At 36.1% G+C, this 26,852-nt stretch overlaps 1 long non-coding RNA gene across 1 annotated transcript in view; it reads left to right on the top strand.

Moving 5' to 3' along the window:
* The first annotated feature begins 399 nt into the window (after window positions 1–399).
* Window positions 400–26,852, top strand: part of LOC121674033 — a 29,355-nt gene continuing 2,902 nt past the window's right edge. Inside the window, exons 1-5 of the long non-coding RNA XR_006019414.1 lie at window positions 400–504; window positions 700–817; window positions 16,063–16,170; window positions 16,481–16,616; window positions 22,423–26,804. This is a non-coding gene — a long non-coding RNA (uncharacterized LOC121674033). The remainder of the gene's footprint in view (window positions 505–699; window positions 818–16,062; window positions 16,171–16,480; window positions 16,617–22,422; window positions 26,805–26,852) is intronic.

The following is a 26,852-nucleotide window of genomic DNA, read 5'->3' as shown; positions in this document are numbered from 1 at the left end:
CTTACTTTTATATTGTTTGATATTTATGAAAGAAATAGATGAAAGCAGCTTGAGCAGGGAAAAAAACACAATCTTTTCCAAAAGCAGTGGGCCTATATCCTGAAAGTTCTGTTCTAAAAGACATTGCTGTTTAATAAAAGCTTGTTTCCTATTTGAATATTCCTTATTAAATAAGAAAACAAAGATCAGCAGACAGAGCAATCTAAGTTACTTTGTTTACCTCTCTTCAGGGCTGTGGTACTAAAATAAAAAGTGTAAGAAATTTGTGGGGGCAAGGATTGTCTTAGCAAATTGCTACCAGGAGATGGCACTATTAACAAAATAATTTGAGTGCCCCGTATAAGTTCCTCTTTACCATCTCTATGGCTGAATGCTTTGGCAATTCCAGATGTTGTCTGAGCGTGATCCTGCAAATCTTCTATCCAGGCAATCCTCGCATGCCAGTGATCCCAGGCATGGTGAAAGGGTCCTTCATGCTGCTTCACTGGTGACTTATTTGCTCAGGTTGGCAGATCAGGATTTTCCAAACACAGGAAGAGGCTAGGAGATACTGGGCAAGCATTTTCCTCTCTGATAAGTATATATTGATTTGGAAATAGGATTGAGGGGATATAGGGATATAATATATATATCCATATATAATAGGCTGGGGGCTTTATTTATTTATTTTAAAATTTTATTTTATTCTGCCCCATATAGGCTGCCACTAACTCTCATGAAGACCTGAATGCAGTGTCAGAGAAGGGCTGATGTGGACTAGCTCACAGCTGCAAGAGCCAAATGCAAATATTCAGACGCTCCTTCCCAGAGGCTGAAGGTACGACATTCTTTGTCATTCTTCCAACATCTCTAAAGAGTAGCATTAAATTATTTTATGTTTACAAGCCTGCAGGGAATCCAATTTAAAACGACAAGAGTTTAAAGGCTCTGAGACCTTACCCTACCCTGCTCTGAGAACATCCCTGTGGTTGAATTGGTCCTGTGAAGGGTGAATAAAGATTTCAGTTGATGAAAACAATGCCAGAATTTCACCTGTTAACTGCAGACGAAGTGGAGCTTTGCACTCACACAGCTTGCAGGATCAAATCCCTTGTGTGACAGGAAGCAAAATATTTGCCATGTGTTTCATTTCAGTTTTAAGCACTTCAGGTTTGAATCCTCTTGGTTAAGTAATTGATGTTTGAATGCCCTGTCTCCTGCTTGGTATTTTAAAATAAACCTTGCTACAGAACAGATTATGAATCAAAACAGCTGCTGAAGCTGAAAGTGTACTTAAGCAGCAAGATGGCTCTTTGTGAATCATAGTAACTAGTCTTATACATATTGCTTCAGCAACCCAGGGAGCTAAATTTCATGTGCTTTGGTTTAAAAAATTCATTATATAGATCTGGTGTTTACAGATTTTTTTTTTTTTATGTCTCCCCCATTACTTCCTGCCAAAAAACCCCAATGAACTAAAAAATCCCTTGTTACTAATATCTGCTGTCAAACTTGTGTTTCTCATATGCCACAGCATATGAGATTATGAATAGATCTTTTGTCTTCTGCAAATACAACCAGAAGCTGTCAAAAACCTATTTTTACAAGGATTTCAGTAAGCTGTTTGCAAGACAGTCGAACTCTGTCATAGAAGCCCCTCTAGGTATGATTAAAACACCTAGGTTATCAGTTGTTCATTGGTTGCAAGGTGAACTTTTAGAGGGCTGAATAAATAGAAGAAAAGCAGGGCTCCAATTTTGATTTTCTGGTGGGGTTAGGTCAGGAGCTGCGCGTACGTCTCACTGTAAAGAAACCAGGCCATGAAAACATGCAGGGGGTAATGAACTGCTCTGCACTAAAAATTCTGATGAAAATGCTGTTGTAAGAAGGATTGCATACAATTTTCTAGAAGCATGCTAGTGCCCATGTGAAATCTGGGTACAAAAACTTCTCTACTAAAACAGAAAGGGAGGTGATTCTCCCCTTCTCTTCAGCCCTGGTGAGGCCACATCTGGAGTGCTGTGTCCAGTTCTGGCTGCCCAGATCAAGAAATACGTGGAGCTACTGGAGAGAGTCCAGCAGAGGCTACAAAACCTATTAGGGGACTAGAGCATCTTTGTTGTGAGGAAAGGCTGAGGGGGCTGGGCCTGTTCAGCCTGAGGCAGAAAATGCTGATAACAGATCTTATCAATGCATAGGAATATTTTAAAAGCAGGAGTCAAAAGAATGGGGGCAGACCCTTTTCAGTGGTGCCCAGCAACAGAACAAGGCACAATAGGCACCAACTGAAACACAGGAAGTTCTGTCTGAACATGAGGAAAAACTTCTTAACACAGAGGGTGACAGAGCACTGGAACAGATTGTCCAGATAGGCAGTGGAGTCCTCTTCTCTGGAGATACTCAAAATCTGCCTGGATGTGGTTCTGTGCAACCTGTTCTGTGTCAATCTGCTCTAGCAGGAGGATTGGACTAGATGACCTCTGGAGCTCCCTTTCAGCCCCAACCACGCTATGATTCTGTGAAATCAGAAATTATAGAAGCCATTGCTCAAAACACACAAAATCACTCAGAATGTATAATACAAGGAGCATAATAATTGAAAATAAACACAGGGGGACTGAAAGCAAAGTAGTGTAGAGACCATCAGGATTCCAGGAGGAAAAATTACAGTATGGTGCTATTTTATTCATCAAAGAAACAGCCTAAATGTAATGTAATGTTGTCAAAAATTAAAGAACTGGGGCAAAAATTTAACAGCTGGATAAGCAAATGGAATTATGAACAAAGATGTTCTCACCTTTTTGTTATCTACAGCGAAAAGGGAAATAAAAAATTGTGCATGGTCTTTGTAATCAACCAGAAAAAGAACTCAGAATACATTTCTCATCCTAGCCAAAAGCAGCACACAGGATAGTCCCTAGCTGCTTGGAGTCATTAATAAATGTTATAATATTAATCAGTCTTTCTATTGCACAATGATGAGCTACAACAGCTCTTCTTTCCTAACCTCTAGTCTTACTGCTGTAACTCCCTAAATCTTGTTCTCTGAGCTTCAGGAAACCCTCTAAACTACATGTTCTGAGAAACTCTAATAAGCTACATCCTCTAAACTGCTATATTTAGTGCAAAATACACCTTACTGCACACATTCATGGCCAAAGACAATGGAGTCAGAGCTCTCTGTACATGCACTGGGTTTATCTGCATTTCTGCTTGCAGTTCAACATAAAGGGAATAATGGTCAAAGTCATTTGAGAAAATATGTTTTTATTTTTTCTTGCCTATCACTTTTAGCAGAATTATTCTTTGATTATTAACTCCATTTAAATTAATAAGGGAGGGTACAAGTTACAGAGTTGAAAGCAGGACCAGTTTTAGTTCTTCGTTCCTACTGGCCATTCATCTGAGTGTCATGAGGGAATCCAGCCACTGAATGCCTGAATGTTTGGAGTCTCTGGAACTGATGGGAAGCCTGAGCACTGCCCTTTAACCTTCTGGCCTCTTGGCTTACTCTTAGATTCCCTCAGAAAAGCTGAACCTTGCTGTTCAACTTCCTATCCCAGCAGTAAATTCAAACTCCATTGTTACCTAAAGTCCTAGAATCTCTCTGAAAAGTGAGCTCTCTGGTTTACAATTTAACCCTTCAAGCGCCAAATCAATGATGCAATCAACTTTCATTGTAGCAAAAGTTTTGTCCTCCTTTTTTAAAATAGAATTGGTTTTTACTTAATACAAGGGAGGAGATATAAAGTTCTGGAAAAAGAACAAATATCCTAAATGTAATGCTTTTTTTTTTATCTGTCCCTATTTATGAAAATCTTGGAAATTCATCTGTCTTCAGGAAGACGGGGAAAGACTCTATGTCTTCCCTCAGCAGAATGCCTCATCAGCTCCAAGCTTCTCATTCCACCTGCCGCAATTTGCAAGCAAACTGCTATCAGGTAGTGACTCCACTGCTTAGAGCAACTAGAGCTTATAGTTGTAGGTCTTGTGCCTGCAGTCCCGAGAATAAAAGTAGAAAAGGGAAAGTAGGGAAATGCATCTTAGACTTGAAAACAAGGTGGGTTTTGCAATCTGATGTGATTATCTATATGTTTACATTCCGGAAATTATGCATTGATAGATTCACACATTATTTGCATTTTTGCAAGGAGAATATGGGATTAATACAGCACTCCATCAAAGTAGCAAATAATTACAACTAGACAAGCCAAACTAAGTATCGTGTTGCATACTAAAAAATCTGGAAGGGTTGTGAAACAACTAGGTCAACCTTGCTGTGAAGAGACTTTGCTGTGTTAGACTGAGTTAAGATGGAACAGAGAGGCAGTAATGTGCAGGAAGTGCAAAAGCAAGGTCTCAATGACAAATCCAGAAAACAACAGGACAAAAGAACAAGGGCAAGGTTTATTAAGACAATAGGGTTTTTTTTTACTCCTGAAGAAATGATACATATAGACACTCTAATTTCTTCCACATGATGGATGTAGAACCTCATCCTAGTTATCCTCCCTATCAAGGGCAAAACCTTTGGATTGAATATTGTAGACAGAACTTCAAGCCCCCCACCCTCCCCCCCGGACCTCATTGAGAGGCTGGAAGCTGGTTGGTATAGTACCTATGGAAAAACTCTTTTCCACAAGCTTCTGTCTGATACATTTTTTTTCTGTCCTTATGTTTATGTTTTAGAGTTGATTAGAAGAGAAAAAGAAAAAGAAAAACATTCCACATTCTGGAATAAAACTCCACTTCTTCTGACCCTGATCTTCAGGCCTGACAAAGAAACCAGCTGTGCCCTCAATCATCCCCCAAGCTGAAAGCACTTGCATCCAAGAGCTTCAGTGTAAAAAATCAGCTAACCAACAAACAGGCAAACAAAGAAAACATTTATTGGTGAACAGTGGACTATTTTTCAATTATTTTTAATCTCTGTAGCCCTGGCCAAAACCTGATTTGGAGACCAATCTAACAGTCATGAAAGGCTCACCAACAGTAGTGCAAGTTGTACCTGAAAGCCATTGAGGCTTTGATTCCAGGCTTTACATAGACATACTTTGAGGCACATTTCCCTGTACTCCAGACATTTACCAACAAGCCTAGTAAGCTCAGTTTCTCTCTAATTTTAGTGAATTGTCACATTTACTAGTGCTGCTCCTTGCTTGTATTTTGATGTAAATTTTAATCTGGATTGCAAGATTTTAGGTCCATCTGCCCATACAAGGTTACAAAACCTTGTGACTTTAAACAGAGCTGCCTGAAAATAACAGAACTGGGGTAATGTGGCAAGGCTTTCCTCTCTCCTTCCTGCCCAATTCACTGAAAGAAACTGATGCCTATTTTAAAAAGCACATCACCAACATCCAGAACTCTGGAATCACAGGTCAAATCTCATCAGCATTTGCTCCACTCTTCATCCTTCCAAAGTACCTAATGTAAGTAAACATGGGGCATCAGGATGAAACCTTGAAAGAGGAGTACCTGCCAGCACTAAGTTAAAATATCTCCTGGGAGTTCAGCCGTAGGCAAGTACTGTGCTGGTGGTCCTGGGCAAAATTTCCCTTCCAGATTTCAAAGTCTTAATAAAGGCCCCTTCTCCCTTGTAGGAGTCTGTATGAATGTAGCTCTTGGAAGCTGTAAATAAAAGTGATCAAATATTTGGCATCCAAACAGTTGTTTATGCAGAATTTTGTTTTCAAGTGTCAAGAGTACCCTTCCAACAAAAAAAAAAAAGCCAAACCACAAACGAAAAACCACCAAAACAAATAAACAAACAAAAAACCCATGAGAGTTTAACAAACTTGTGTTTCACAGACAGATAAAAAAAAAAATCACTTTTCTTTTCCAAGAAAAAAAGTTGAGGCCTGAAACCCTACTGTTTTTGATAAGCAGTACTTCACGCTGGTTTTAGGTTTACTTAGATTTTCTCTGATTGCTTTAATCATAGTAGGCAAGCCAGTTCATTAAAAGGGGCAAGATTATGAAACACATGTATTGTATATCTGATAAATATCTTCAGTATACACAAATTGAATATTTGGAAAAAATTCTTCACTGAAAGCATGGTCAAGCATTGTAATAGGCTACCCAGGGGAGTGGTGGAGTTACTATCCCTGGAAGTGTTCAAAAAACATGTAGATGTGTCACTAAAGGACTTGTTTTAGTGGTACACTTGGCAGTATTAATGGTTGGACTTGATGATCTTGGAGGACGTTTCCATCCTTAAAGATTCTATGACATCATCTTTCATAGTTATTTGAAATGGGGATGACAAGACACACCTTTCTAGCCAGTGTTGTAGTGGAACAATGAAATGTCACCTTTTCCCAAAGTTTACTAATAGGATAAAATTAGAGGTGAGAAAAATAAAAACCTTTGATGACATCAGATCCAAGTTATCAAATTGTTGACCTCTTATAGACAGTTCAGATACACTAAGATCTGAATAGCTTCCAGAGAAGTGATGCATTCTTGTTTTTACAAGGTTCCACAGCTGTATTTTTATTTCAAAGTACAAAGAAAAGCATAGAAAAAAACCCCTACCAAACCACTGGGATAGTCATTCTTCTAAAACTGGATTGAAATCACTAGAGCAATCAAAAAAATTGTAACTGAATTAGTGTTTAGCAATAATTTTGCTATATTGTACCTTGAATTTAATTGCTATCCTCTACCTAGAGAGTTCTCTTTTCTTTTTTCCTACATTTTGTCCATACCCAATATTCCTTGCTTCTTCAGGCTTTTTACCCCCGCAGTGTGAGATCTAAAACCTCCTTCTAAACCACAAAAGAACAATGTGTACATCACTTCCACATAATATAATTGACAAAATTAAAATAAATATTTAGAATTTAATCATCAAATTGTACCTAAGATATATCTAGGAATATATAAGTGATGAAGGATTCTGGGAAAGGAAGGCATTGTAAGGGAGGGGGGCATGGGAAGGTAATGCAAGGCAAGGCAATGCAAGGATATTGGTTCACAACTTTAAGGCCTTAGCGTCCACCTTTTCTTCTTAAAGATGTGTTATTATTTATTGCTGGTATTATATTAATATTATATTATCACCTTCTACTCCACCAGTTAGGGGTCAAAATGTGCAAATAATATGTAAGGATCAGGGCAGCTTGTCAGCAAAACCCAATTTTTTTTCTGTAATAGGACTATTTTAAGTTCCCTCTGCACATTTTCTTTACATTTGAAACACCTTGCATGCAGCTATCCTATGACAGAGGTTATGGTCTGATTCTTACTAGTATATGATATTTCTATTACTCCAGAGATTTTATAGAAACCAGAGAAATCCATACAAGGCATAACGAACAACCATCTTTCTCACTCTTGTATCAGTGCAATTTGTTTTTACCACTTTATGCTAAGAATTAAAACTGAAGTAAACTAATAAAACTCATTACAGACAGAATTTTGATAACGGCAGTCATTAGCATATCTGAGTTTGTTCTGTGTATTAGTGCCACCAATGCCAGGCTGATGTGTAGCAAAGAGCACCTGTCAAAACAAAAGAGCTTCACGCCTCACAAGTTTAAGCCCCAGGTAAGAAACTCGGCCTCATGGATAGGCTGAAAAGAAGATGTTGCAACCTGAAACGAAATAGACTAGTAAGAGAGAAAATGAGATCCCTCTGGGTGCCAATAGTCCTCTGTTTGCCGTGATTAAATCCTCTTTGTTTTGTTACATACATCAGTGCAGAAACAAACAATGAGATCAAGATAAAGAGCTTGCAACACATCTTTCTTTTTCCCTCTCCGTCAAAATTGCCACCTTTTTCCTTGGACAAGCTTAAAAAAACTGCCTTGCTCAAATAAAATTGATGAGACCTCTGAGCAGGTGTACAAGACAGCTTTTGGCTTTAAAAAGGTGCGAAGCACTTATGTCAATGACCTGATCAAATGATAAGCATGCTGGCTTCCTTTGCTCTCTAATTAATTTTCTCTCTTGAAGAGAATACCTGGCATTGCATGATGCCTAAGCTAAGACTTTAAGTCTTAACACCAGCAGAAAGTCAATGAAATAATGCTTTCCTAGGAAAATAAACCACTGTAGAGTATATGCACCTCACCAGAATTACAAGAGTATTGTAATTCTCCAGCTTGGACCAAATGTTTATTTCAGCAATTGCCTTAAGTATTGTTAAAACAACATAGATTGTTCATTGTTAGTGCCACACAGAGTTTCTTTATCTAAACATAACAAAGATGCTGGCAGTATAGTGGCCACATAAAACTGGCAGAAACCGGAGTCAGATAGACATATGTTTTAATTATCTGTTTGAATCAGTAACTTCATTAAGAGACATTTATTACCGTGTACTGTATTGTAAAGCAATTACAAATAACTGTGCAACTCCTTCACAAACACTCATTTCTCCCTGTAGAAGTGGTATAGTCCAGTGAGGAAGTGACCAGATCAAGTGATGAGTCTACGCTGAAATAATAAACAACCCTTTGCATTTTATTTTTATTGAAGTGGAAGGAGTTAGCAGCATTACTGTTCAATGGTAGTGTACTTCCTGTAATGCTGAAGTGCAGAGGTGAATGCTAAAAATGAATGCTTCTTTAGCAGAGGTTGATTGTGAAAGAATAGAGCTAACAAGCAATTTGTACTTAGGGAAATTATCTTTTTGTTTCATAAAGTTGAAGTAGTTTGCAAAGCTTCCTCCTCCTTAACCTGTTTATATTCTACAAATGATATGGATGTACTACTTCTATTAGTAAAAATATATACAGGACAGACATCACTGCCAAATTAGTGTAGAACTAATTGCAGTAACAATCTGTGTTATTGACGTTAAACTGATACTCAGCTTAGGTGTCCTCGATGAGGTGAGATAAGGGTTCACTCAGGTGCAGATACACAATACAGTTGAAAAAAAGAGAAGCTAGGCCAGTCTGATAATTACACTTTTTTTGTTGATGACTTCCTCTCAATGGAAGAATAGGATTCCACAAATGAAGTATGCCTTACTGTGTTTATTTACACACACACACAGACACACACCCCCACAAGCACCTGGGTATAAACAGCTCTTGCTTTCGGACTGTGGAGCCTTGTCTTTCTTTGGTCTCAGCCTGTGGTTACTGTTTGCTGACTCTAAGGGGCTTGGGTCATTAAATATTATTTGTAGAAACATCACCAACAACAGAAGAGCATTTTGCAGAGTTAAAAGAAATGCACAAATGAAAGAATAAGAATGAAAAAGGGGGTTCAAAAATTAATTGATAATAAGTAAGAAGAAAATTGTCAGCAGACTAAGTTGAGCAAACTTTTGGTCTTTCATTACTTTAAATGTCTGTCTGAAATGGTATCGTTGTATTTCATGACACATAATTTTTTAATCAAGATTTTCTTGTGCCCTCAACACAGTATAACATTCAAACTTCTAAAACCCACCTATAGTTACAATTTTTAAACTAATATAACATAAAGGACAAGGTTGTGGTGATCCTCCAAGAGTTATTTTATATAATTTCTCTGATTCACTGGACCAGCTACTGCTGAAGTAAGAGTTTCACTGTGAGGAAAAGTAATGATTCATGCTGAATCCAGTGGGATGTGGCACTTTCTTTTCCTTGGTATGTTTTGCAGCCTACCAAGGGACTAGAGATTCAATAGTTTGTGGTATCAAATATTTGGAATTTCAACTTCAGATTTCAGTTCTCATGGAACCCTGAACTGACCCAGCCTTAGACAGTTCAAGTTTTACCCCTGCAGTGACTTAGAAGACAAGCACTTACGACCAGGTCATTGTCTGGCTGTTATCACTGATGTGTTGAGATGTAGCAATAAGAGTACTGAAGCAAAAGAAATACAGTATAAATATGTATTTTCTTCATTATTGGAGGGTTTTTTTAACTTCCAGAGGGAAAGATTAGTTGTTATGGATTTTTAAACTAGAAGTACTAATCACGCATGGAGTTTTAATTCTGCTGTTGCCATAGTCAGTCACACTCAGAATTCACACTCGATCTCTTTGTAAAGGCATAAAATAAGAAAACTTTATAGAGTCTCTCTCCTTACAGCACACACTTACCCCCTAGTGCTGTCCTGCCACAGACACTCTCAAGACATTAGGCAAAAAAGATAAAATACTTCAGTGTGCATACACTAGTTGTAACTTTTCCAGTTGGGGAAACTGGTTTTTATATGGTAGCCAACACCAAACCACTCCGATGAGAATCTGATGGATTGTTTTGTTCCCACAGGATGATCCAACGAACTGGTATATCCATTTCTTTTGCACGATCCTGAATGGTCAAGGAAACTTCACAGTTCATTTTACAATTCCTGTTTGTTTTACTGTATCTACTGTAGGGATAATCCATTGTAGAAGTGAGCACTTCTATTTCCCCATGTAGATGTCGGTATTAATATGTTCCTGAGAAGACAAAGCTTATGTAAAACATGGCATAAGAAAGAGAAATATTGAAACATGTTTTTAAAAATGATAAGAATGTCAATCACTTTAAAGTAGAACAGGACCTCAATATTTGCATTTGTAACAAGAAAAAGTTGTGGGTTTCTTGCTTTGGGTTTTTTTTGTTTTTCTTTCCTTTGAGAAGAAAGATGCAGAAAAGGGCACTGTATTAGCTAAATATTGTACCTTGGAACATCAGTCATTTTCTATTCAATAATACTGAAAGGGTCTAATTTATAAGTTTTTCCATTTCTCTGTTATGCTGGTTTGTAAGTTCTGACATTGCTACTGGTATGTTAATGAGAAGCTAGTGTTCCATTAAGAGTAAACCATATGCTCTACCGCATACTGTGAAAGAGAAAGCATATAATGTGACTGTTGCCTTAGTAACACATTAATTCATTTTGTCAGTGTTGGCACAGATCATTTCATTTATAAGAAAACAAGTATAATAGTTTACCACATCTATAATATTTACAGTGTTTCTGTTACAAAACAGTGACAAAATGAGTTTAAAAAATAGAGTTGGGATAGTTTTATTAAAATATGGAATTTGTGGTAAAATTGTTCCCATACAAATTAAAAATAAGATTGGTATAAATTTCTTTTCACGTTATAGCACCAAACTGTTGGTTTTTGCATATTTGTATTCCACTAATAATATGCATAAAAATATAGTCCATGAAAAGCCACAAGTACATTAGCAGTTTTTAATGAATGCTAAACAAAATATTTCATACAACAGTTCTGTTAAGTTACAACCATTAAAACCTAATTGTATGTTAGTGTGTTACTCATAACAAAGCTAAACATTTATCTCTTTTATCTGATCTTCCAGATGTTTCTTAGAATTTTAACACCGCTAAAATGCTGTAATTAAAGTATCCTGTTCCCTTAAGTGATCATATCTTACATTTTATTCATTTAAGTACATATGAATATATATGTGTGTAGACATAAATGATACTTAATGTGAATTGAGGCACTGCAAATATTTGATAAGGAAAAGAAATGCAGAAGGAGAAAAGGTAATTCCTCTCGTTATAGTCTGCACCTTCAGAATGGTCTCACCCCTACTTCTTGTTCTTAGATCATTGCACACCTGTGAATGGATGTTTTTAACAACAGACCTTTTACATCTGGAATGCACACTGAGAACCCTGTACTAAAATAAACAGCATTATATTTTAGATACCACTATCAAGAAAAAATTATTTTTCTGGGGCAACTTCTGTCTGTTGCACATCCCAAAGAAGCAGTTAATAAGTCATCATCAATGTTTACAGTTCTATAGTTACTTGGACTAACACACATATCCTAGAAAGGTTCAGTACAGTTCAGTTTCTTGTCACAGTATAGATAGGGGGGCAATTTACTTTCTCAAAAATAAAGAAGAAATAATTCTAAACCTGTTTGGACCATACCTAGCAAATCTGTAATGCTGTGGGATCTTTTTTAAAGAGGATTTAGTTAAATACAATTATGAAACTTTCTAATGTATCTCACAAATTATTTGCATCAAATCTTATTAAGTCTTCTGAACAACTTTTCCAAAGTTAAAAGGAAAAACTTATGGTAATATAATGTATAATAATTTGCCTCTGGAATACAATCATGGAACAGAATCAGAGTCACAGAAAACAATGTTGAAATACTATATCTAATTTTTGTAACTACTTAATATTTTATTTTATTTTATTTGTTGAAGAATAAAAATAAATCTGTAAAGCCTGAAATAAGACTTCTTTTAACTGAAGGCACTTTAGCCATTAAAATGTATTTGTCACCTGTACAGCCAAATTCCATTTCTAGACTAAGATCTTAATATTTTTTAGATTAATATTGTGCAATTCAAAGATTAATGAATGTGATTGTTCATATTGGATGGCTCTCAAATAATGTAGGTACTATATTCGATAATCTCCAGATATAGCAAATAAACCAGCTATAATTATAAAGAACTAATAGAGTAGCTAAAATCTCTTGCTAGATGCAATACTACAAACCCAGTTCCGTATTATTGGTAGCTTTTTATAGATGTCTGCTAACATCCAGCACATGGTTAACTTGGCTGAGGAAATTAAATTTTACATTTTCTTAGCTTCTAAAATGATATTCCATGCTGGAAGCTGGATGTTGTACTGATACAAGATCATGTGGTAACACTGAACACCTCATATATCTAAAGACCGTATCTAATAAGGAAAAACAAGAAGGAGAAAAGCTTGTGAGCATGAGGATTGCAGAACTTTTATGGGAGTTATATAGCACATCTGATCCAAATTTGTGTAGCCTACTTAAATTTTCTTTCACCTCATGATCAGACATCACACCACCTCTGACAGGAGAATCAAATCAATAATCTCTTCATGTATATACAGAAAGTATGAGATAAGGGAAGTGTGGTGACTTACCGAATAAATAAGAAATTCTTTACCTACTGTAGAGTGCAATATCAATTACTTTCTAATATTCTCAGGACCCTGAACTTTTGGAATACTTTGGTTCTGACTGATTTCTGACTACTTAAGGTAATAAAAAGAACTTAATATACCTAATTCAATGTTGAATTTATAATGTTTTTCTTTTGACCTAAGTATTCAAGACATTTTTCATTATCAAACAGAATAGTGTATCCTCTCTTTAGATGACTGTGCATGTTTCACAACTGTTATGGAGAAATAAGATTCTTAAGTATGATTAGAAACATATGTACTAAATACGTATTGTGCTAAACAACTATCGTAAGCTTTCTCTGTAGAAGTCATTACGTTAATGTATATGAAAGCTTAAATCAATGGATGAAAGTTTTCTAGCTACACCCCATCACCACTAATACAAGGTTTCAATATTGACTACTATTACATACAAGTCATAGTTATGGGACTTTCTGTGACAGTTATTATTGTCATTCTCTTTGTACAAGCCAAACCTACTAACTTGAAACATTTATACAAATGGTTCTGAAGATAAAGGCTATTTTTCAAAAGTGGCTACTGAAGTTTAGAACATAAGTGTGTATTAGCACATCATTGAGGAAACCTATTCTCAAGAAATGTGCTTTTCTGAGCATACACTTTTAACAAGCAAAGAAATCTCAGTGTGTCCATATCAAATCAAATTGTCGACTCTTATCTGAACCCAGACCTGGGGTAAATTTTGCCCTGATTTCTTCAACAGCATAGACATGAAAGATCTCTTGCTGGACATCCTACATTCCTTACCAGTCCTTTAAGGGCGAGTTAAGGACAATTTTAGTGTCCTACTTCTCTGAAGGAAATATGTGGCAGGGTAAGTAGATGGAGCAATGCCTTCTGCTGAGCTGCTGATGCTAAATCAGCATTTAAATCTACTTAAAAATATTGGATACTTTTGAAAATCTGTCAGAATTTTAATTTTACATTTCTCATTTAGTCAGTAGCAAGCAGAATTTTGACCTTTGTAATTCAGAGCAAATTCAGATTCATGCCAAAAGGTTTATATACAAGTGCATGTTTAAGTGGTTGCACCAAGGTGTTCTCTACAAAATGACAGTCTGCCCCTTAGACACTGTCACTGCTAACCAACACATCTACTTTAGATTGCATGTTCCCTGCTAATCTTTTTTCAAGCATTCTGGATCTGACACTGTGTATAATGCTATACACTTACTCTGCGTGTGTATAAAAGACCTGGGCTACTGTTTCAGCATTCCTGATGGGGCACGAAGAACAAAGAACAGCAGGAAAAACAAAGAAAAGCCAACTTTTGTGTTGGATTCTCAAGGGAAACATGCAAAAACTAGTTCTTCTCTAGTAACTCACCTGAGTACTGACATATACCGTTTGACAGCTGAGATTCAAACCAATTTAAAGTTCTTTAAAACTAAGGTACCAATTATTATACTACCCAATAATTAGTCTTAATTGTTGGACATGTGTCAAGCAACATTCACAGTAGCAAAACTTAGGTGGTTTCCTGTAGTGTTGGCCTCACTTTAATATGCCATTTCACTTATGAAGCACACTGTGAGCAAAGAGTGGTGTTCTGCTGTCTTGACACTGTCCCTGTGTGTTTGGAGGGACAAGACAACCAGCTATAGCAGCTACTGTAAGAGACTCTGTTCCTTAAAGGCAGCTCATTTATTTTCAATCTGCCTCTACCACTGCTTTTGTCCAGAGCTCATCAACTAGATGAACACAGCTTATGAAAAACAATTAGTAAAGAAATGGGAAGCTGTCAGAAAGGATAAAGAATCTTAAGTGCAATATATAATGTTAGGATGTTTAAAAGCTATTGTCCTCTGGTCAGTGGCAAAATGTTTACTTTGTGACAATCTTGCAATATGTCCACGATAGCATGTAAACACAGTAGAGCTAGTTGTGTCTGGCACACAAGCATTCTAACTTGCTTCTGACAGCCAGATCACCAGAAGCTTATTTAGATTTAGGGGGTGGTGGTGATGAGTCTTTGCCAGTTGTAGAAATAGTAGCCTAACAACTTGTAATACATATAATTACTCTCCATATCCCCTGGTCAGCATATCTTCTGATATGTAAATTAGATGGAGCAAGCAGATGTATAACCTAGGATGCATTCCAGATTCATCTTGATAAAAGTATGGTATTCATACTGGGCAGGGTTCCTTTGTCTATAACAATGACACACCAAAAACACATGCAATGTAAAAATAAAGCTATTGATCATTTCCAGGGGGTACAGTCTACATGGAATATTTTCATTCCACCTGCCATATCTAATAAGAAGTATTATTTGTCAGCATCACACTAAGGAAGAAATGTGACAAAAACACAGGAAGGGATGACAGAACCTGCAAACATCTTATAAGGAAATTTCTACAACTTGTGAATTTACCTAAACATGAGAAACTAGGGAAAGATGAAGATGAAAGTGGTAAAACTCACGGCTACAGGAGCTACTTTTATGTGCATTTGAAGGATTTAGAGAGCTACCTACCTACCTACCTACCTACCTGCCTATTACAATTGCCTCATGCACAAACACTGAATCATAGAATCTTAGAATGGCCTGGGTTGGAAGGGACCTTAAAGATCATCTAGTTCCACCTATCCTAATGTCCCAAGCCCTGACACTAGATAACACAGAGAGTCCTAAAGGAAATTATTTTTATTTCTTAGTGAAAGGAACAGTCATGGGGCACTTAAACCGCCTATTTCATTTTCTTTTATTCAATCAATACTAAGGCTTATTTTTATCTGGTAATTTAGCTAACTTCTAAAATAGTGAAAGTTAACACACAAGATCGATGTTTCCATTTGTACTTACAATAGATTAGGCACAGTTTTAGGGGTTTGGGTCTTTTTTTGTATATAGTTTTTTGCTGTTGTTGTTTTGTATTGGGTTTTTTGTCTGTCATGACAGTGCTTATGCTTGTCAAGCAAACTAGTTTTCTGGACATATTTAGATTTAGGAACACTGAGTATAGTAAATCTTATATTTTAGGAAACATCATGGTTTGGCATCTTGTCACACACAGGAAAAATCAAACCTTTTTCTTAAGATTAACTTGTTGACACAGCTAAGATATCTTTATAAGACATGATTTTCACTGTTTAATGATGCATTTGAAATAATGTAGCAAATCAAATCTGTACTCAATGTGACTGCTGAGTGCTGTTATTCTCTAGGTATATTATCAGAGCATTGTAAAAGAAGAGCATTTCTTTGCTAACTTATGGAACAACAACGGGTTTTTTGTTCTTGGCCAGATTCCCCAAAGAGAATTGAATTGCAAGGTATGACTTTTTCTTTGTTTTTATATTTATTCCGTCATATTAGAGTGCATTATTTTAATGGGGTTAAGGCTATCGTAAATTTGAAATTATTTTTCAATACAGATATTTTGGATCAAACCAACTGTTACAAAAGCATTCCACAAACTCATTGCTGGAATGTTTCTGGATGCCCTCAGGCTATCTTGTTTTAGTCTCAGCAAATTCAATGCATTTTATATTGTTTTAAATTACATGTCTAGTGCTTGAAGGGAAAAATATTAAATGAGGATAGAGTAACCTGATTTTTTTTTTTTTCTTTGTTTCTATTAAGGCATGCAGTGTTTGGTTAGAATGTTTCTAAGGAAAGGATAAAACATGTATGTATTTATTAACCTGATCCATTCCATGGAATGTCCTAGTGAGCTGTGGGAACTGACACAGTACATTTTTTCTTACCAGGCCATCAGGTGGGTAATGGCATATTTTCCTACCTTTACCTTTCCAACTTCTAAAATTCTTAGTTTTCTTTCTACTGACAGTTCCGAGCTATTGCCTTCATTCTGTGCATCTTCAGACTAACCTGGAAAGCTTTTCTTGACCTTCTCTTAGAGAGATTTCCAGAATTGCCTTGAATGAGATGTCAAATAGAGGAACTCTTCTGAGGAAAATTTTCAATTGAGCGAGCAAATTAAATAGTATGCAGTGCATATCTATAAGCTGGAGATTTTTCTATTGATCCTATAAGTTTTACAAATGAAAATTTCAAATATTTATTTATATTAGGTTGATAAAATCCAAGAGATGAAGTACGGACACACTGTAAGAGCAAACTGTAAGTGCTCTCTATGCACAGGTGATGAAATGGTATCAAATTCAGTACTTTTGTTGCAACCTAGAGAACAATGATCTGTAACACATAGGGAAATTTGTTAGGTAAAGAAAGAACTAATAAGCTCTAATATGTGTAAATAATTTTGTAGTTTACCTGAAATTTTAAGGAAAGCTGCTTCAGTTCAATTTACTAGTCTGACCTTTATATAAACCTTTCTATAGTTCAAAAAATGTTTTAATATTCATTTTATGGACAATTTTTCTGATTTCTAAATTCTCAGCATTGCTTTCTCTTTGACCTGTTGGTCGCATCTCTATTTTTCAAATTGCTATTTAAGTAAATTAAGGTTTTCTATCATAACTCTCTTGTAAACAGCATTTTAAATCCATAGGAACTGAGAATTGCATCAGGTCAGTCTTGCCATTTCTTCCCTTAAAACCTCAGGCTTGACATACCAAACAGAAATTAAAGAAAGCCTTTTACACACAGAAGTTTTATCTCTAAAATTTCTATTTGCTTATTTCCTGTTATGATTTCAACATTAGTTGGCTGAACTACCGTACTGGTGATTGAAAAAGGTAATATCTAAGGACAAACTGCTTGCATTTTTTGAGATAGTCACCAGAGGGCATTTATGGACTAAGTCAAGATAAATTTCTGCATTCACCGTGGGAATGCTGAGAAGTGTTCTGAATGACACCATATTGCTATTAAAACTAAATCACTACTTTTATAAACGGAAAGCTTTGATTTAAAATGACATCTTCATTACAAAGAGGAAAGAAAGAGAGATGACCAATATAATTTTTGACTTCTCAAAAATTATTTGACTGCATTATATATGTCAGATATCCTGAATTTTCACACCACCATGAAAAAAATGTAACAGGCAAAAAAGGGAAAAAAAGGTAGTAAACATTGTTTTCTTTCTTCCATAATTTTAAAAATATGCAGTTGGAGGAAGAAGATGGTTCTTTTTAAGACTACTGCAATGGAATAAAAGTAGAGCAATGTTTTTTTTAAAAGATGTTTTCATCTTTTATATTGGAAGACATGTTAATTATTATTAAATAGCTGCCTTTCAGTGAATATAATAATAAATAGTCTAATAAAATTATGACAGCTTTGAGGAAATAGCTAGGGATCAGATATTAAAAGCTGTTGTGATATTCAAAATGTAGGGGCAGGGTCAGAATATAAATTTACTTAAATCATTATAAATTCATTATTAACCAATTTTGATTATCAGCTTCTGTGAATATGTAAAACTCTGTATTTCATGTATGTCTATATTTCATGATGAAATAATATCTTTAGAAGTACCTTCTCTATCAAGAAGAATGTCTTTTTGGCCCTGCTCTCCCAAAACAGAGATCTCGTTAGTATGAACTGTATAAAATAGAACTGAAATCCTTAAGAGACATGCATTATACAGGAAACCTTATAAAGTAAAGCTCAGCTTTGATAGTGTAGCTAAATACTGTGGAAACTTGAGTTTTATTTTTCAATAGAGAAGTAAATGGAAAGAAAATGCAGGGTGAAAAATATTTGCATGATTAAGAGAAAAGTCCTAAAGATCGGTTAAAGAAAAAAATGTTCTCTTTGTGTGGATATGTGCACTCTCCTGAGTACAAAGTTAGTAGGATTCAGTGAACATTATTTTAGAAAACACCTGCTTTAAATTTCATATTGTTGTTCTAGCTTTGACATCCAACTTTTATTGGAAAGAGATCACAGGCATTGGTAAAAACAAATTGAAGTCTGAAACCTTGTTGAGAGAATTGCCCTATATTTAGTAACAAACAAATCATGCTTTTTTTGGTAACATGGGTATTGCATGCTCTTTCTTTTCCACACTTTTTTTTCCCCCTTTGAGAAAGGTTATACATTGTTTTCACGTTGCTTCTTTCAAAGCAGCATTTTCATATGTATTTGATAGCCAGCGCTTTCAGATTGTAACTCAGAGCAAGTTCAAAATATTTCCATGCCCTCGATTTGTATGGTATAAACACACTAGAGTAAGTCCATGCCATTGCACCATGTTTTCAGTCACCTTTCATCCCTTGTGAGTGAATACAGATATTCCTTCCAAAGGTTCTACAGTGACAAAAAATTTTAACTTAAGTAGTGTAAATCAGATATTTCCAAGTTAAAAAAACCCCACAATAAATATATTGACTGTGTAATAGAAATGCAAAATAACCAAAATCATATACTTGAAATATTCTAGTTGCAGTTGCAACCTTCATTTGTACGTCTCAGAGAAGTTTAGAGTTAACTCACTTATTGGCTCAAAGTTCAGTAGAATCCTCCTGTTGGAGCATTGCATGAAATATCTCCAGATAAGGGGTTACTGGTGGCAATGCCTTGCTCTTCTATTTCACCCTGAAGGTTCAGGTGTTTTCAATTATTTTTTCAGTAGCAAAAGGGTAGGTGAGTGGCTACCTTGGGGATTTACTCCAAGTTAGCTACAGACCAGATCATCAACAGTGTTGCATTTAAACTAGAATAATGAATTACATGGTAAAATGATACCTGCTGTATTGCATAAAACAACCCAATTCACTGACTGTTACAATGACATTACTGGAGCAGAAAAGAGACAAAATTTCTTAAGAGTCGTCTTGATGACCATGCATTTCATTGGTAAAGCTTTCACTTGAACTATATTTAATTTACTCTTACTAAAAGTGTCCTTCCAGATGCTGGATCTTTAATAATGCAACTATATCCAACAGATATATAAATTAAAACTAAAAAGACATGTTAAAGCTGATCTCTTCTTTCTTTGGCTACCTAATCTTTCAGAGCTGTGAATTATATAGTAGTCTCTTACCTAGTTCTCTGCAAGCAGTGTGACACCTCATGGAAATCTGCATTATACATGCTAACTGCTTTGGAGTAACTAGTTTAGGAATATTATACATTTATATACATCTATATTCATATGTATATGTATGTGCATATATATATGCCCATGCATGGGAGCATTGCCTCTGTATAAATATATGCAGACAATTGTCAATTTGCATTTTTTCCTTCTTCATTGTATATATCCAAGAGGCCAAAGATTTGCTGACTTAAGAAATAACCAGGAAAATATTTTTTAAGAATTTTTATAACATTTATGATTCTTTATAAATGACCTAAATTTTATAAAGTTATCATAGCCCTAGAATACTTGTGCCACAAGGAGCTAATCATGCTCCTAAAGGACCTTGAACACATGCAGTCTTCAGGTATATTGCTTCATGAACAAAATTCAGGTATCATCAATGTCAGAGGAGAAACTTGGTGAATAATTTGTTTCTCTGTGATATAAAAAGCTTTTAACCAGGCTACTGTGTTCAGAAAGAAAAGACATCATCTAGAGTTTGCCATGGAAAAGAAATGTGACTACAATCAGGAAGAAGAGACTGAGAAGATAGAATTTAACTCTCTGGAATAATGTGAGAGATCTAATGAGAATTACACGGAAGACAATGGAAAAAGAGAAGGTAGAGGAAAGAAAACAAAGAACCAATGACTTCTAGGACTTGAGTAAACAAGGTTAGTGAGACACAAGGACAGTGCAGAATTTCTTCAAGCCACTGCATTTCAACAAACTAATCATCACACTCATTTTCATGTGGAAATGTAGCAGATTATATAAACAATCTGAGGATATCTTAAATAGTGATTAATTTAACTGGACAGACATAAGAGGATCATGAATAAAAGTGATGTATGATTACTAAACGAGAGATAAGAATTACTTGGTCTGAAAACAAATGGTTAAGCTAAGAGATTTCCAGTTTTTCCTGGGACTGGAGCAGGATCTGGTGCTACTTAACATTTTCATTAATAACACTGACCAAAAAAAAAAAAAATTGTTTTGAAATTTTCTGATGACAAAAGAGGGAGGTATTCATAATCCAAATGTTCCATGGGACAGCATCAAGATACTAAGGAGTGAAACTAGAGACATGTAATGAAACATATATGATAAATCATTATCTGGAAAACATAGAGGAAGAGAAGCACTTCTTATATTTAATTGACTCATGTTCATTGCCAAAAGATAGATGAAAAAGCAAAGACAATCCTCTCCTTTACCAACTTTGGATTAATCAAGTATTTCCAGAAAAGCCATGTACCTGCGAATGCCCTTGCACAAGAAACTGACAGGATCATTTTACTACTGTGTGTAGCTGTGGTCATCCATAGTCACTGGAGATAAGATCATTCTGAAGCTGCTGAAGAGAACTACTGGAATGATTGGAGGTGGATCTTATCTGAAGGGATTAATAGAGATTGCCTTGATTAGTGTAGAGAGATGAAGTACAGAGAGATGGCCCAAACAGTTCAGGAACATGTGTGAATATCAAGAACACCCTGCTGGCAGTGCAGGCAAGCTGCTTAGCCAGCTTTGAGGGCTTGAGAAACTTGTACATATATATTGCTTGTCTGTGTGGTGGCATTGTGATGGACACAGTGATTCTGAAGCTCCTTTACAGGAATGGCAGCAGAGCTGAATACAAGCTCTGGCACTAATGGAGACAGAGCCTGTATAGGCCTGTAGGTGAAAATTGTTTGTTCTTTTTGTGTTTAGTAGATGTGCAACTGCATGGAATTACACAGCATGACTAAAACATACAATGTTCAGACACAAAATAACCCTTTTTCTCATCTAAACTCTTCACTTAGAGGAAACTGTAAACTGTAACTCACGGCATTTGTTTCTAGTCAGACATGCTCTAATCCCCAAGATTATGCCATTCCATCACCACCATTAGAGATTTATGGTGGAATAAGAGGAATCTTACTGTAAGAAGTGTTAAATGCAGATTTTTATTTATATTGACTGAAATAAATATTTTTAAAATATTTTTTTAAATAATAGTGAAGAAGCATGAACAGAAAGAATTTTTGGATGCTGTAATTTATGACTTCATAGCTGACAGATTGGCTGACAAAGACTGATGATGCTATGGATAATAGATCTGCTCCCATCTGTGGGGAGAGAAACACTTTGAATGGCAGCTTTGGAACCTCTCTGCTAGACAAAGGTAGCAGCAGAATGTTAGAAATATCTGAGGTTGAAGTGGGGAGATGAGCAAGTGAAAACCTTAAGAGGAGTTATTGTCCTTCAAAATAAGGAAAATAACAATATTTTTTCCTTTTTTCCCCTCTGCCTATGGAAAAAGAATATAAAATTAATCTAAAGAATTTTGAGTGCACTGATTTGTTTCACAGGGATTCTCACCCAGTGGGTCAAAATGAGAGTGATATATCCATAAATTAATTCAAACGCACAAACTTTTTTCAGCAAAGCACTAAAAACCTGTAACTAACTGCATGAGATAACAGATATTACTGAAAATTAGACCACTGTTTATGAGTATAGAACCTCTGAAGATTGTCATCAGGCACTTAGGTTTTTGTTCTGTATTCTCTTGCAGAAGTCACAGTGATGATTGAGAAGATATACCAGACATTCTGACATCGTTGTTGGTGAGACTATCTTCTCCTGTAAATGGGCATTTATGAGCAGAAGGTTCTCAAAAATGCACCCATGGTTGCTGGAACTTCTTTGCAGTCACTCTGAGTGTGGCATTCAACTCACCTAACATCTGCTCTGTAAACAGCTGTCCAGCGAGCCTTGTGTTGTCACCTGTATTCTTTTTCATAGCAGTGGAGGAAGGAAGAAACCTTATTGCCCCTAGCTAGCTGCTGTGTTTCTCTGCTAGAGATTGCCACCCCATCAGGGGAGCTGGTCAGTGAAACAGAGCTTGGCATTTCACATCCTGGTACGTGCACTTCAATAGCCACCAATGAATTAATGCAGCACATTGTGGTTTGGACAGTGGGCGTGCCTATTAGCTTCTCTTTCATGTCCTCTACACTGGAAACAATCAGCAAAGAAACAAGATAGTCAGCTGTGCACTGCAACAACACAACACAAAAGATCAGAGTACCTGTACTTGTGCTATACAAAGCATATGCCTTCACTTGTCTGAACGTCTGTTTTCCAATGCATAAAGAATGGTTCAAAATATTTTTCTGGTAAGAATGACTCTAATGTGGAAAAAACCTACCATCTCCCAGTGTCCATATAGTTCATCAGGGTTTTAAAGTACTCATGAGTGAAAATAGGGGTATTGAAGGACATATTTCTCGAGTTTCTGAAAATAACTAAATAATGAATAATGAAAGTTCACTATTTTGAAAATGTCATTATTTTGTTCTGAATCAATTACAGATTAGAAAATAGATTTTTTTTTATTTTTCTGTTGTTGAAAACAAATAAATGATACCTTTTTCATGAGTATTTTGCCCAGTTCTAATGTTTCAGAAGCAATGTTGGATGCTCAAAGCATTTGTCATATAAAATAACACTGCTTCAACTTTCAAGCCTGCAATGATAATAATTAATACTTTCTATCAGTACTTTATATTCATTGCAAGTACCAGTAACATTAGTGACATTGTTAAAAGTTCCTCATCTGAATGCTGCTGAGATAGATGAAATGCATGATTTTGGATAATAATACAGTATCATTTAAACCTGAATTTACTTGCCACCATTTTTCCTGGCTTCTACATTAAATGGTGCTTTGTAGAGATTATTTTGGGACCCAAAATGTTAACTATTCATTGGAATGCACTGTACAAACTTAGAAACATGATGAATAGTATTTTAAGCATAAGCATTTCAAACATATCTGTTCTGTGTTTAAATGTCAGAACAAAGCATATTACAGGAAAAACACCTACAAATGCATAAATGCAATAAAGCCACAAAATATGGGTTAAAAATTTCCATATTTGATCTGGGTAACAAATTATAGAGAGAGCAAAAACCCCCTACGCATAACCATAGCTGCCAATTCTGGATCTTTCAAAAAGCAAGGGCAGGATACCAAGTACATGATTCTGCCTTGTGCCAAGCAAGCATCTATGAAAATGTCACCTTTATGCAAGTGAAACACAAAACGAGTAGAATTTGCCCTTGAATGTGAGGGGGAAAGTGTTCTGAAAATAAACAAATTGCTTTTTACTGCTAATTAAAACATGAATCAATAAATATTTTCAAAGTTAAATAATACTGTTCCTCTCAAGCTGAGCACCAATCTGCTGGGCTCCAGCCAGGAGAGAATCTTTTCTAGCATAGTTACAAACAACTGATGAGTGGAGCTGAAAACAGAAACATGAATACAACTTTCACAGTAATTCAAACAAAATTGTACGACTTTTAACATATCATTTGAAGGTTCTTTACTCTTTCCACCTTTTTGTATAGTGGTCAGCACATTGCTGGTGAGATAATGACCTACAACGTGCAGTCAGATTATGGGAATTAAGATGTCAGTTTCAAAATAAACACCAGTTGGTTCAACAAAGCCTGCAGCTAGGATTATGTCAGGACTAGGAAGACATTTAAAACCCGATTGAAGCAGACTTACTGTTTCTGAACAGAAAACATGCTGTAGCATCCTGTTTTACTGTAGACTTAGAAAACCGCTGTTGCTGACTCCCTGAAACTGATTTCTCAGCTAGGAAGATGGTCAAGACAAAGTCCTTGCTTTGGATATGGAATCTGGTCACATTCTTATTTCTTGTCCTCTTGCACTTGATATCCTTGGTTTTTCCCACAGCAGTTTTTCACAAGTGAGTCTGTGATCCCAGAAACAGATCCCCAGTTAATATCATCTACTCTTATTGCTTTGCATATTGATTATGGGATAACACTTCCAGCAGAGAGGTGGAACAGGGACAACGAGGGTCACTCGAAATATAGATGTGTAGCTACTAAGATTTCAGAGTTAACCCACCATGCTTACTGACTTCTCAGGAGTTAAACCATGTCATATTTGTTAATTACATAAGAATTTAGCTTAATATGAGAGTACTGAAAATTCTATGAAAAAGTTTGAACCGAGCATGATTAGACAACTACACAACAAGTTTCTTTTTTCTCTCTCTTGCTCTTATTCTGAGAATAACAGACAAATTAAAATCCTCCAACCCTCCTATCCCCAACTAAATTTTTAAAAGAATGAAAAAGGTGTCTATACCTGAATTGGGGGAAGTTTTAAGGAACACTACATACCAGTCATACACCATTAAAAAAAAAAAGTGGTTTATGTTATCCTTTAAACAGCACTGCAGTATTAAGAAGGCAAATATTTTTTATTAATATCTTCTTTTTATTCCGGGATACATTTGCTAGAGTCCTAATCAAATAAATGTGTATCACCTGTGAAACAGTGATGTACTACTCCTAGAAGCTGACAGTTGCCATAGATGTTGTAGCCAAAACCCTGAGTAGGCAGTTTCAACTGAAGTGCAGATTCCTTGAGCTGCAGGTCCTGAGTTTTTGTGATTGGTCTAAAGTATTAGGTCTTACAGACACGTACACACTTGACCCCTTTGTGCCTCTAAACTCCAAAAGGTACTAGTATACCAGCTATTCTGGACAAATTTATCACATTATATTTTATGTCCATTAGAGCTTAGACTAAACAACCTCACGTAGTGGACACAGTACATTAAATTTCCATGAAAAATATTCAGCAGAACAGTCTGACTGAATTATAGCCCAAACAGTCTTCAGAGTCACTGCTGATAGTATTTTAAATATCTGAGTTTTATAACAAGCCTATTGTTTTAGGACTACCTACGGTACTTGAAACTTCAGTGAATCAGTTGGAGATACTTGTAAGTCTTATTACCAGGCATGAAATGAAGGTTTCAATCCTATTCAGTGATACTGGACAGATTTCTAGCAAGTACAGGAGAAAGAACACTTTTACTACAGACTGTTCTGGCCAAGGATTCACCTCTGGCTATGTCTGATCTCTGCATTCAAAAAGAATGTTCTGGATTCTTACTCTGCATCCCAGCCTTCCGCTCAGTCATTCTGTCTTGGCTGTCTCAGTTTTGCTTGTCTACAGCTCTGCTACTCCTTTGTGGGTAGTGTGGGGGTATATATATATGTATATTGCATATATATTTTGAAGCACTTGGATGGTGGGTTTTACAGCATTTGGATGATGAGTGCTAAAAAATACTGAGCAGTATGTGAAGTCAGGTGGTATGGAAATATCAAGAACAGTAAGTGGTAACGATAGTAGTGTCGGTGGTGGTGGGGTGATGGCACAGCACAGGCTGAGGGGCCCTGGGCCAACTCATGATTCTGAGTGTGTTTCTGGAGGCAGCACAACCCCTGCTTTGGTGTGGTTATCAGCATAGGATAGGGGACAGCCATACAGGAGCGCTCTGGGAGGCATAATGGATGGGACAGCATGTGTTCTGCCAAAATATTTGAAAGCCTTATTTATGACTCCATTCTGTGGTAATCTGAATGCGATTAAGTAAGGTTGAAATCCAAATAATCTATTGGTTAGTGAACTAAAAGATTATGCTTGCTTTCACATTGCAGTCATTTACATTGTCTTTGTGAGAAATTGTGGCAGGATGCAAAAGAGGTTGCATTATGCAAGCAAAAATAAAGAACAGTAGAATTTATAGCAAATAAGTTTGTTAAATTCTGCATTAATGAAAACTTCAAACAGTTGCTGTAGATGTTGCATGGCAGTAGGAGTAGGCTGAAGATGATCATTTTAAGAATACAGATATATTATTAGAAAGAGCACTGCTCTGCTTACAGCTGCATCACTTCAAACATACTTAATGGTGCACTTTACTGTCTTTTGTGTTTAAGCATAGGGCAATGGCATATAGGTAAATGAGTCTATGTCTCATTCTCCCTTTTCCTTTGCTGTTAAATGTGCTACATGCATGCATGGACTGGAACACAAGGCATTACGTCACTTCCCAGGTAATGCACAGGGAATACTTCACAATTCCTATACGGCTGTTCCTTACT

Source organism: Corvus kubaryi, unplaced genomic scaffold, assembly GCF_017639235.1.
Source record: "Corvus kubaryi isolate FWS band 111438036 unplaced genomic scaffold, C.kubaryi_AGA036_p1.0 66, whole genome shotgun sequence".
Lineage (NCBI taxonomy): Eukaryota > Metazoa > Chordata > Aves > Passeriformes > Corvidae > Corvus > Corvus kubaryi.
This window is presented reverse-complemented; position numbering and strand designations above follow the sequence as displayed.